Source organism: Abramis brama, assembly GCF_963993115.1.
Source record: "Abramis brama genome assembly, chromosome: 1".
Lineage (NCBI taxonomy): Eukaryota > Metazoa > Chordata > Actinopteri > Cypriniformes > Leuciscidae > Abramis > Abramis brama.
Window position 1 is genome coordinate 55,893,878 of NC_139963.1, and position 12,093 is coordinate 55,905,970.

Below are 12,093 nucleotides of genomic sequence, written 5' to 3' on the forward strand. Positions count from 1 at the left end.
TGTAAGCTTTCCAATGATATATAATATGTCAGCATTATATGAGCGGAAGTATAGGATATAATTGTTTTAAACATGCAATGGCAGTTACAGTTATATATTTGGTCCTTTTTTATACCCTAAACAGGCAATGTGATCTGGGAGTCACAACTCATAAAATGCAAAATACATAAGTTTAGACTGTGTGATGTGCTGGAAGATGTAGCAATGCACAAGTATGGGGAAATAATCCCAGTCAAGGGTCAGATAAAAGGCTCATAATTATGGCATTATAGTAAGAGTACAGTAAATAATACAGAATGGGTAAAATATTATCCTATACATTTAGTCTTGATAAGATGAAGTAAAAATGATGAAGTAATAATTACCTGGGAGATTCCTAAAGAAATTCCAGAGTATTATATAAGACAAAAAGATCTACCATAACAAGCATATAAAATAACATGGGATTTTATTAATAATTTGGCAGAGGATGAAGAATTGTTCAATTTGAATAAATTCTGGACTGTAAAGTATTTTGAAGGAATGAGTCCAAGCATATATGCAGGATGGGCATGTTTGAATCAGACACTGGACAGTAATATTAGAAGGAATGATATAAATCAAGGGATAAGCAGATTATTGTCTGACCCTATTGTGACTGTATGCCACCATTTCCATTCTTAGAAAACATCAAGAATGAATGGAAAGAATGGAAAATGGTGAGCCAGAGAAAATTAGGAGTATAAAAGGAGAAATCAAAAGAAAGTGGTCATTGTTTAATGATCAAGCAAGAAAAAGCTTTCTGCTAATTGAAGAAAACACACATACTGAAGTGAATGGTAAATAATATTCAAATGAAATTAAATATACTCACAATAGTGTTTTGATTATTCTAACAATAGTGTCTGGTTTAGGAAAGATGTTCAGAATAATTTTGTTTTTCTGGAATATGTAAATTATCAAAGAAATGTAAAAGGGGCGTGAATAAATCCTATGACATTGACTTACGTTCAGTAAGACCTTCATCTAAGAGAGTAGGTGCTGTGAGACTATATAAAGCAACATGTGTATAATAACAGACGCAGAGAACTAGAGACTGGAGAGACCAGCACATCTCAACATGATATACAGCAGACTGACCCTTACACGACCTTTCAGAGGCCCGGAGGAACATGGAATGTACAACATACTGGAAGATATACATTTATTATATCTAGAAAAATATAACTTTATTCATTTGAACATTGTAATTAATGAGAAGAAGTAGAAGTATATGAAGTTATGAAATGGATCAATACACTTTGGACTATAATGTATTTATAGGAGTCTAGAAAAACTGCAAGAAGACGACTGTTGTTAAGACATCAGAAGTGCTGGATTGCAAGTTGAGATGATGAATGCATGAGTTGTCTTTAAAATGTTATTTGTACAGAAAGCTGATTTTGAGATGGCAGACCTATGTAAAGAATGGTTTTGATAAAGTGAATAATATATGTGGTACAATGACAGTGATGGATTGATGGAATATTGGGTAACACTTTATAATAACTGCATGCTATTAATCATTAGTTAAGCATTAGTAAACAGTTAATTCATCATTTATAAAGCATTAATAGACATTAATAAGCAGTTTATAAATACAGTTATAAATGGTGTATTCTTGCAGCATATCTATAATGTGTTTAATAATTGTATTTTCATACTTTATTAATGATCAATTTATCATTTCTAAATGAAGTATAGTATTATTTACAAACCAGTTATTTAGGAGTTGTCATTGATTAATAAGATCACTTAGAAAGTTTAAGTAAATGTAGTAGATTCAGGAGTTATAAAGCATTTAGTAGTGGTCAGTTAACTATTTTAGTGAGCTCATCTAAAGTGAGGACTAGTTATGTTTTGTAAAGCATTTATAAAGGAGATTTAAAGGCTCATTAATCTTCTAAACAGAAAAAAAGGAAACAAACACAACACAGTGATACAGAACATAGAAATATTAACAGCCTTTAAATCTCCTTTATAAATGCTTTACAAGGCATAACTAGTCCTCACTTTAGATGAGCTCACAAAAATAGTTCACTGACCACTACTAAATGCTTTATAACTACCTGAATTAACCATGAATTACAGTAGAAATACATGTTAACAAAGCATTTATTAACACACTAAGTAACTATTATATATCTGAATAATAATATGTATTTAAACAGTTTATTAATCATTTACTCACACTTTCTAAGTGATCTTATGAACCACTGACAACTAAATAACCGGTTTGTAAATAATGCAATGCTTCATTTAGAAATGATAAATTGATCATTAATAAAATATGAAAATACAATTATTAAACACATTATAGACATGCTTTAAAATCAAGAACAAAGCATTTATAACTGTATTTATAAACTGCTTATTAATGTATATTAATGCTTTATAAATTACGAATTAACTGTTTACTAATGCTTAACTAATGATTAATAGCGTGCAGTTATTATAAAGTGTTACTGAATATTGTGTGAAAGCATTCGAGTTGATAATGTATTTTAGCACAGATGTGTTTGAGAGATATAGAAACGTTGAAAATGCTCCACCCAGAGGTCAAAGTTTTTCACAACGATTTATGTGCACAGTTAGACTGGATTAAAGAGGACCAGCTGTTTATACATGAGATGCATGGTAGATTTACCATGGATGTTATAACGGTGATAAAATGTGATAAAGTATTTTATTTTATAGACAGAAACATTGATGGGGTCCTGCAGGAGACAGGATCAGCCACTCCAGACACAATTGTCTCGTCAGAGCATAGAGATGAAACAAGCGGCCCAAGGGAAGGTAATACCACAGTACTTCATTCCAATGATCAGTTGGAACAAAGTTCAAAAGCTTGGCCTTCTGGAGATTTGGTAAACAGGAGATCCTGGGTGAAACATTAAATGAATGTTTTTCACATGAATGTCCTTACAGAGTCAGGACAAATATATACTAAACTAAGAAAATATGATAAAAACAGACAATGTTATATGCAATACCTGAGTTTAAAAATAAAAGAATAATTGTGGAATAGAAAAGTTGCATAAGGGTTTGTTGCATAAGTTTGTTTTTTATGCCTTTTGGTATATGAAGTACTTATGGGTCATAGTAAACCACAATTGTAACTGTATTAAAAAGTGGTTTTATAAAGAAAAACACTGCAATTGTTGTTGTATAATCATTTATTAAGAAAATGGTTTATAAAGAAAAACATACCACACTGAATCTTTGGCAAAGCTCTTTCTAATACATTTTAAATTTTTCTTTACTCTGCCATATGCTTAATAAATGCTTACAGTGATGAAGAAAAGGTCCAGAAGAAGGAGGACGGAGAGGCAAAGGCTTTAATGACCAAGTCCTAGGGGGTTTCCAGAAGGGGATTACCAATGAACAAGTTTTAGGGAGTTTCCAGGAGGAGATTTCTGAAGATGTCAAAAAGTTGATGGACTTCAAAAAGAGCTGGAATGACATGTCCAGTCAGACGCTGATTCACCAAGGACGGCCTCTCCAGTGTTGGATGCCTTGCCATTGTGCCTCATGAAGATGAAAGCTTGTAAATTATTTGGTTTTGATTTACTTTTATTTTTATTTTATATATTAGTACCTTTTATGTAAACTAGTTAACCTGTATTTAAGAAAAAAAAAATAAAAAAAAATTATATATATATATATATATATAAAATTGCAATTAAGAAGCTTGTCTGCCATAAGTCTCTGTTTTACAAAAGATTGAGCTGAACTGCTCAATCAGTTCAGTTCTTGGGTGCATATTGAAAAATAACTAATTGCCCCCTTTCCAGCGGAGGCCTTCTTGACACAGCTTGCCCGATCAATACCAGACCAAAATCCAGTTCTTAAATTTACTAGGGAAAGCTGGAAATTGTATCACCAACATTCAAAACAAACCCCATGGCTAACAACTAGAGCCTCGGTGTGGCACAACACCAAATTACAAATAGATAAGAGGGCTTTCTGCTGGATACAATGGGCTAATAAGAGAATATGGTATTTAGATAACCTGTATGAGGGTGAACATGTGGTCTCATTTAATCACTTGAAACAAACTTACAAACTATCGAACACTGACTTTTGGAAATACCTCCAAATAAGACATTGTCTCCATGTAACCATGGTTATTATATTTGACAGAGTATATCTTATCCAGTCATTTTACCTCTTGAAATGTCTTTAATTGGCAAATTAGACCAGAAACATGTAGTTTACGCTTGCCAAAAAGTGTATTGACCCTTTAAAAGGTATTTCAACAGGTAAAAAGGACTGAATGAGCTGTCAAATATAACCCTCATGAATGAAATCAAGTAGGCTAAAATGTAGGTAGAAAGAACAGTTCACTGGATAAGATAATCTGTCAAATATAATAACCATGAATGAAATCACGTCATTTACCACAGACAAAATGTCATGACTCATGTCTATTTGCAGGTTATGGCCATTTGTTCCTATAAGGAGGATAACAGGAGAGTGTAAACTGGAGCGATACAGCTTTAACTTGCGACGGCTCATTCAAGCCAGCAAATTTCTGACGAAAAAGCCCATTCAACTTAAGAATGCGCTTCAGTGTCTTTCACTTATAATAACATACCCATGTCTTAAAGCAACACCAAGTAACTTCTGCTCTCGGGCTCCCCCTACAGTTGGGAAATATCATTGTCTTCTACTGTGGTCGTAAAATTGGTCATGGTTACACCAGGGGATACGCGTGCATTTGTTGACAAGCCGATACCCCCGGAACTCTGCAGAAGGAGTTGTCACGTCTTAGGCAGACTGCCTGCGTTGCGTGTGAAATGTCTTCATCCCAGGTACAGTGGCATATATTTCAGCATGTTATATTATGAATATAATTTCATGGGTTTTATTTTTTTTTTTAAATGCCAAAAGATTGCGTAGCTCACGTTTACAAGCCAGCGTCATTATAGTAGCCTATTGACTACTGTTTTACAGAATGCTAATTCAATTCAATGTTTGTGTGGTGGGTAATAGCCATATATCGTCAATATTATAATATCAAGCTACCATAGATGAATCTGCAAAGTTGAAAAATCGATTTGCATTATAGCCTGAGGCAAGACACTTTCACCAGAAAAATAAACAAACTATCAGCCTGCAGTCATTAGGCTACTTAGCCTAAAATATGATTTTGTCTGTCTAATCATGTATTATTTACTTGCAAGAATGTAGCTCCTACCAAACTTGTACATGCCGTTTAGACATAGGCTTATTTACTTCTGACTTTTTATTTTGTCCGTTGCTGCTTTGGCCATGGGGCTGTTTACACCTGGCCACTTCCATGTAATTTATTTTTGTGATGCAAAGCTGAATTTTCATCAGCAAGTACTCCAGTCTTTGGTGTCTTATGATCCTTCAGAAATCATTCTTTGCAACACAAAAATAAATTACATTTTAAAATATATTAAAAAAGAGAACCATTATTTTAAATTGTAATAATATTTCATAATATTACTGTTTTTTTTTTGTTTGTTTGTTTGTTTTTAACTGCAGGCTTGATGAGCATAAGAGACTTCTTGCAAAAGCATTAAAAATAGTAGTGTTTCCAAACTTTTGACTGGTACTGTATGTCAATCCTATAAGCATGTATCCTGTCCACACTCCAGTCCAGTCGGTGGCGGTAATGCACCTACAAGTTGGTTTGCCAACCGCCAATAAACACCAAAGAATAAGAAGAAGAAGAACACACCCAAACCGTGAAAATCTGGAGGACTGAAATTAATTTCTACTGAAATAGTGGGGTTTTTTTATGGCAAATGATTTTTTTTTTTTATGTTAACTAATGGTCATGAAAAGAAACAGTGTAGTTTAAAAGGTGTTAAAAGCTAATCTATGTTTTTATTTGTTTGTCATTGTTCTATGGTTGCTGGCAAAAAATTAAATGGAATATTCAACTTTTGAACGTTCCCCTCAGTGGGCGTGGTTCTCAGAGTAATATGATACGTTACTGCCAGTATCCACTTTTGTCCTTAAATGCTTGTTTTCTGGGGGGTCAACAGCTTATAAAAACTTGACAAAAGGGAACTGGAGCGCTGCTGGTTTCCCTTGTATCATCTGGTACTCATAGAAGGATTAAATGTTAATAAAAAAGAATTTTGAAAAAAATCCAGGTCCAGGCACTCAGAAGGATGTAAAAGTTAAAAAGCCTTTATTATTTAAAAGGGCTAAAGCATTAAAACACCAACGTGTATCGGCCCACTGGCCTTCATCAGGGTGTTGGTAACAAACAAACAGAATCAAGCCATACTTATAGTTGCATTCATTTCAGGTGTGCCACTCTGGCACTTGCAACACAATTTCTTTGCCACTAGAGGCAACAGTTCAGGTCATGTCTAATACCAAAGATTAAACCAAACAAGACCAAATGAGACATCTCCAAGTGGAAGAACAGGAGTAACAACTGCAAACATCCAGATAATAAAAACTTGTTTCTAGGCTTTTGTAGCTTGTTTTCTGTACACCTTGTCACATAGCAGCTTTTAGACATTGTTTTTTGTTATAAGTCGAAAGCTTCAGGCAATACAAAGTCAATGGAGACGGTTGGCCTAAATGCCTAAATGCGCTCTGTTTCTATTTCAATTCTTTCTGTGAACAGTGTGTTTGAAAACTCTATCAATAGATAGCCTAGTAGGGAGTTAATAATTTAACTGGGAAAATGCACAAGAAAAATGGGATCTTTGTAAAAAAAAAAAAAAATAATAATAATAATAATATGTTTATTTTGGTCCATATGGTTAGAAAAAAACAAAACAGAATAAAAGCTCAAACTGTAGGCCTATATATATAATCATATAATCTATGGGATCAAAACAACTCGCAGTGACCCAAAAGGAGTAGGCAGAAGCTTTGCTTATTACACATACTGTACATTTCAGCCTCAATTCCCTTTGTTCCACCATTAATCATATTAAACAACATAATACGGCCATTCAACAAAAATGTAAAGAATAACCTTCCTTTAACATAAATGTATTAATTACATTATTTAAATTTTTCTGTGAACCTTGGATGATTCATATACATTTGTATGTCTGATACGTTTTCATACATAAGATTTTGTGCAGTTTGGATGCTGTCAATAGATATTTTACATTTCAATGTCTGTTTCAGTGGTTCTTTGGGCTTCCAAATTACAAAAGCACAGACGTTGTACAAACAGTACAAAATGTTATGCATGAAGAAAAAAACCTAACATTAAAATAATCTAAAACAACAAAAAATTCAGCAATTTTTAAAATAGTTTTGGAAACAATCCTGGAAACCTGGATATACAAGATAGCCTACATTTAAAAGAGGGATTTTCTAGACCTGGAAAAGTCATGTAAATTAAAAAATCTTTCTAGTTTTGCCAAAGCCTAAAATAATTAATTGGGCAGACATCGTGAGAAACTGTGTGTTTATTTTCCCATGTGTGTAAAATGAGCTATGCATTGTCAATGTAATTTTTTTATTTTTTATATGCAAATAGAACTATGGCTTTCTCAATTCGCAATGTCTAAAACCAGTATGGTCAAACTAACACACATGTGTTTCTGCCTAATTGTTGTCTTTTGTTCTAGCGCTTCCAGAACTGTTTTAATAACCTTTGGTCTAGTTTTAATTTAGCAATGTAGAACTAGTGTGACTACGTATTTTCAGTAGTTTTTTCAGAGCGGTGAACTCACTGTTGAGGTTTGGAAGAGTTTATTCATTTATTAGAGGAACGTGTGGTTAAAGAAGAAAGAAAGAAGAGGAACTGACATCTTAACCCACACAGAACTGGTCATCTCAGAACCCAGTTTGGACTGAACCTGCTAAAACAAAAATAACTTATTTAATGGATATATTTGTCTGGTTCCTTTTGTAGGTGAATAAGACAAAACAGGAGAAAATTAGCTTCCATATATTGCAGATCCTTTATGTTTTCCTTAACATGTTTTAGTCACATGTACTTATGTGACTAAATAAGAAGTACATTTTAAAATGTTTTGTCTTATTCAGCATTCAATAAAATGTACCAGACTAATACTTGTATTTATCCATTAAATAAGTTATTTTTGTTTTAGCAGGTTCAGTCCAAACTGGGTTCAGAGATGACCAGTTCTGTGTGGGTTAAGATGTCAGTTCCTCTTCTTTCTTTCTTCTTTAACCACATGTGTTTCTCTAATAACATGTGTGGTTAAACTAACAGAGTTCTCACACTCAGCAGAAACATGTTTCCAAACCTCAACAGTGAGTTCACCGCTCTGAAAATACTCCTGAAAATATGTAGTCACACTAGTTCCACATTGATAAATTAAAACTAGACCAAAGGTTATTAAAACAGTTCTGGAAGCGCTAGAACTCAAAGCCAAAACACAAAGAGGACAAAAGACAACAATTCACTACAGTTTGTTTGTTAACATGTAAAAGACATTGAAAGTATTAACAATGAAGCATAAGTCACTTTATCATCACAGCGAACCTGAATGAACATCGGTTGTTTCAACCCACGATTATTACAGCATGTTGTTTGAGCTCAATTCATGAAGAACTGCATATAAGAGGAAAATACAAACTATCCTGTTGAGAGAAGATGACTTCAGTATAAGTCCCATCATCTGTCTGCTCCTAAACATCAATGGAAATATGGAAAAAATCAAGCTATTAAATGCCATCCATCAATAATATTTTCCTCAGGTTCTGCAAATGTTCAGGTAATATATGTGTAAAACGTGTCCTGGCAATTTCACATAAATGTTTTGTGAAAATCACTTATAAAGACATTATGAGACAGATCCTATATAGACGTTATGACGACAAATCCTATTGTAACATGACAGGATGATTGACTTGACTTGACCCACACAACAAGAACAACACAAGATGAAATCCACAACTAGAACAATGGGCAATTAGTCACAGGTAGCACAACACACTCAGGGTACGTTTACACGAAACCGATATGCTTAAAACTGAGAAGTTTTTCCTTTTAGTTTTCCGTGTACAGACGACATTCACACAGATCCGCGAAAACGACTAAAAACGCTGTATTCTGCTGCCAGGACACTAAATGGCGATGAAACACTGTAGACTGAACACATTATGTACATGTGCATGACCTCATCGTCTTCCCAGATTCACGTTTTAGTTGTTTACACGGAGAGTGTTTTCAAAACTTAGTGTTTTCAGGCCCCCAAAATGCCATTGTTGTGTAAATGAACGGCCAAAACGCATACAAATTTTAGGTTTTTGGTTGAAAATGGTGTTGTGTGAACAGCCCCTCAATTACAACGAACTGGCAAAACGTGAGGGAAAGAAAACACAATGACTGCATCTGAAAACGTAGGCAGTGACTTGATGCCTCTCTGTCCTATCAGACAATGACTTTGCAGGCAGCGTTTGCACACGAAGGCTCCTGACAAAACTGATTTCAGACAGACTTCTGAGGCAGTGTTACGGCTTAATGATCTACAGCAAAATAGAGCGAGCTTTGGTGAAATCTAAGTGAATATTTAATGACACCAATAGTAATTTCTCACTAGAAATGGCATCATAAGTGGAAAACGTTGATCAAAAATCTACATTTACACACAAACTGACGACCAGTTGCAATTTCCAGACGCCATCTTTCAGACAGGGAGTGAAACTAACATTGCATTCGGCAATATTGAATACTCAGACAAAGAACAGGTGAGCACACACTCAGACCGACGAGGACTCATCAACGGCTGCTTTTACACCTGGCATTAACATGCAATCACCGTGATCTGATCAAGCAGATCGTATCATAAGCCAGTCAGGACACGGTGCGTTTACACCTGTCCACATCAAGTGGCTTCTGTATCTGGATAACAGATCGGATCGGATCCTGCAAAAAAAAAAAAAAAGGATAGCTCCGGTGCAAAGTCGACCTGAAGTGGTGGGTTTTCTTTTAAAAACTGTTTTCAGTCGGTGGACATTATACAAATCTCGCAAAATGAGGAGGATGAAGAGGCTGCAAGTACTAATAATATGGATAGATGCCATAATGGAAACGGTACAGAGAAACATATGGGTCCGAGACTTTGTGTGACATCCACCTGTGAATGTAGACACAATGGCTGGATTGCGCTTACATTACACTGAGATCCAATCGCAATGCGTCCTCGACTATCTCTGAACCTGGACACGCTGATTCGGATAACATTCCCATCAGAAGTGTGTTTACACTTGTCTTTTCAATGTGTATGTGGACAACATCCAGATACAGGTTGCATGTTAATGCCAAGTGTAAACACAGCCAGCATTTAAATAAGAGGGCGTGGTCACTGGAAACTAGGAGGCGGGACAAGAGGAACACATGGCCAACACAAACAAAGACAGAGCCATGTGCTCAAACACAACACAAACAAAGACAGATTAAACTAAGACAAGACTGACAGAACTGTCTGCTGAGAACCCTGACATTTTATAATCTGAGTAATAAGAGTGTCATATTTCAGGGTCAGTCCTTATGAACATTAATAACTCATGGATCAACCTGCAATACTTACCACAGAGTCACCAGTCCCTCTTCTGTTGCCTGAAACATAATGTCCCAGGAAAGTTTATGATCAAACACACACACAGTCTCTAATGCAGATGACAATCAGTTTTTAAAAGAGTCTAGAAGAATCTAGTGCTGTAGAATAGAAACATTATTTGTGTTAACTCATTGATTTCTGAAATATCTGACTGAAAATATCTGAAAATTTCTGAATCACCCGCTCTTTTTTTACGAATCACCCATAGAATAAGAGCCAGAAGAAGAAGAGCGAATGAAGCGGCAACAGCAATCACAGTCACAGTCACAATCACTGAGAGAGAGAGAGAGAGAGAGAGAGAGAGAGAGAGAGAGAGAGAGAGAGAGAGAGAGAGAGAGAGAGAGAGAGAGAGAGAGAGAGAGAGAGAGAGAAATGAATATGTATTAAAGCCATCTGTACACTAACAGACTGTACCTCATATGTTCACTAAATGAATGTGACATGATTGTTTAGGATTGTCTGGATGAGAATGATGTGTCTGACATTTAATGACAGTTACTTTTTACATTACGGTATTAGTTTTCATGTTTATGATTGTTGGTGATGTACAAGAGAGTGTAATTAATAAGTGATGTAGATTACAAATTAAACATGGCTTGAGTCAAAATCTGTGATCAGCTGCTCGAACAACGAGTCAGTCAAATGAGGATGATGTTCACACACACCTGGATTCAGAGAGTTTGCTGTGATTTCTGGAGTCGGTGCTGTTGCTGTAGTTGACGTTACAACAGTTAAAAACAAAATGGAAATAGAAATATATAATATTTTAATGCATGAACACAATATCAAGGCATTTATTTTACAAACTGCTGTAGTCCAGAGCTACAGTATCAGTGCTGAAAGCTGCTCACACTAACATGGGATGAGTTGTTTAATAAATCCTCACTATGATTTTATTAATTTATCATGTGAGTGGTGTGAGTTACACTAGCTGTATATTATGATTATTTTGCATCAGACAACATACTGTACAAGACCGGTCATGTGTATCAAAACTCACTGACAAATCTGACTAAAGAGCTTTTTTTGATGATAATGGGCCCTATCTTGCACCCAGCGCAATTGACTTTGTACACCGACGCATGTATCCTATTTTGCACCCGCACACAGCAGACTTTTCCCTCCACAGACGCACGCCGGTAAACTAGGAAATACACTTGCGGGCGGTTCAGCAAAAAGAGGAGGCGTGTTCCGGCGCAAACGTTCCTGAAAGCAAACGCTATTTTGCAGGTTTAGAAAACAATTCAAATTTTAAGGGCGCATGCTTGGCCATAATCAATGTAGCGTGTGCACAACGCGTATACACTTTGATTCTCTCATCTACACAGAAGCAGCAGTTTTCATTTTTGCAAATCATACATTATTACGATAGATAGATAGATAGATAGATAGATAGATAGATAGATAGATAGATAGATAGATAGATAGATAGATAGATAGATTATTATAAAAGCATACATCTAGCTTACACATTTCCCCAAATTATCATACGCCTGTTTAACCGAAGTTAATTTGGGTGTGTTTCTCCATC

At 35.2% G+C, this 12,093-nt stretch overlaps 1 long non-coding RNA gene across 1 annotated transcript; it reads right to left on the bottom strand.

The window, feature by feature from the left end:
• Positions 1-8,282: 8,282 nt before the first annotated feature.
• On the bottom strand, positions 8,283-10,838 carry LOC311097161. Its single transcript, XR_014609199.1, has 3 exons — positions 10,743-10,838; positions 10,533-10,561; positions 8,283-8,628 (listed from the first exon to the last, which is right to left on the bottom strand). It is a non-coding gene; the product is annotated as an uncharacterized lncRNA (long non-coding RNA).
• Between the last annotated feature and the right edge of the window lie 1,255 nt (positions 10,839-12,093).